Source organism: Microtus oregoni, unplaced genomic scaffold (assembly GCF_018167655.1).
Source record: "Microtus oregoni isolate MIOR12 unplaced genomic scaffold, Mior012 000050F_ref0000143, whole genome shotgun sequence".
In the NCBI taxonomy this organism is placed as follows: Eukaryota; Metazoa; Chordata; class Mammalia; order Rodentia; family Cricetidae; genus Microtus; species Microtus oregoni.
Window position 1 is genome coordinate 6,745,957 of NW_024543256.1, and position 1,607 is coordinate 6,747,563.

At 38.5% G+C, this 1,607-nt stretch overlaps 1 pseudogene; it reads right to left on the bottom strand.

Annotated features, from left to right (window-relative positions):
• Positions 1 to 883: 883 nt before the first annotated feature.
• LOC121437040 lies at positions 884 to 1,314 on the bottom strand (annotated as a pseudogene).
• Between the last annotated feature and the right edge of the window lie 293 nt (positions 1,315 to 1,607).

Consider the following 1,607-nt stretch of genomic DNA (forward strand, 5'->3'; position numbering starts at 1 on the left):
TCTTCTTGATAATACATTTTAATTTTAAAATTTGTAAATTTATACTTCGGTCACAATAGATTTTTGCATGACAGCAAAGACAGTATTAGCAGTGAGTGATTTTCACATATGAATTTAAAATGACAGTGATATCAAACACTATAACTTGTGGAATTAAATTACCCAATACAGTTGCAAATAATGGTAGAGTTATTTAGATGCACTGAATTTCTACAAATTTATCCACTGACTTTCTGCAAATTTATGTGACTAATACGGCTGTGTCTTCTTGTAAGAGTTTTATTCTGTGCAAATATGATTTATCTTAATCTATTTCTCTAATTCTTCAAGGATTAAAGAAAGAATCTAACTCAATTATAATAGGGTAATATACCAGCCTTCATCATAAGAATCCGACTGAAGTGTGCTATCAATGATTCTGGTTTGATGATATTTTGAGTTTAATACAATTGCTGGCATTCAATCTATAGATCAAGAAGTAAATTGAATAAGGATGGTCTATATGTACCCAAGTGTATAAGAGTTAGCATGACTCTGATGTTCTACATAAGTTAAAAATCTATTTAACTCATAGATAATGAACAATTTCTTATGTACTATTAAACCTAAGTTAGTAAATTATTTTTGTTCTCTTGAATTGAATCAACCTAAACAAAGACCAATTTAAATTGTAAAACAAATATTCATTCAAAAATTATTTCTATCATGATAGTCATTCAGTCATCTTTGTGAGATCATACTACACAGAAAGTGGTTATTGATGGTTAATGAGACTATAATTATACCTCAAAGCATGCTGAACCCTTATGTTAATGTGGGAAACATTTGGGAACATCTCCATGGACATCTGGGTATACCTCTAGAGTCAAGTCTCTTGTCTGGCTCATTCCACATCATCTTCAGCCATGCTCTGAGCACTACATTTCTCTGACTAACGGTTGGAAGCTTGGTCAGAAGCATCTGGAACACTGGTGGTGGGAGAATCTGCTGTAACACTTGTAGCAGCTGCTGAGGCTGCCCACACACAGCAATCGCATTTGTCATGTGGTCTACACCGTTCTCGTAGTCACCGTGTGCTAATAAGCCTTCACCAAGCTGTATCTCCTCAAGGAAGAACTTCTGAACAGCTTCAACATCCTTTAAGTTAGGTAACTTTGAAAGCCCAGCTCTCTCCAGCTTCTGTTTCTTTCTTTGTTCTCGCAGCCTGTTCTTGAAGTTGGGGTCACTCCTCCTTTTGCGGTCGAAGTAGATGCAGTAGCCCATGAAGAGGGTGCCACACACACCGGTGGCAATGGCACTGTTGCGGCCCACCATCTTTGCTCCACTAGCTCGCTCAATGGGGCAAGTGGGAGCCAGGGCCTGGACGGGCCACCTAGGGCTGCCCTGCGTCCAGACAGAAGAGCTAATCATTATTCTTATCTATGTTAGCCAAATGGCTCAGTACCTTTTTCAGCAAGGCAGTCATATCTTCCTTCCCCTGTGTTTTGGCCAGGACTGTGTCCTCTTCCCAGAATTCTCCTATTTTCATTGACATGCCTCTATTTGCTGTCTAGTTGTCCTGCCTGGCTACTGGAAAGTCAAAATTTAGTTAAAATACAACTGACAGA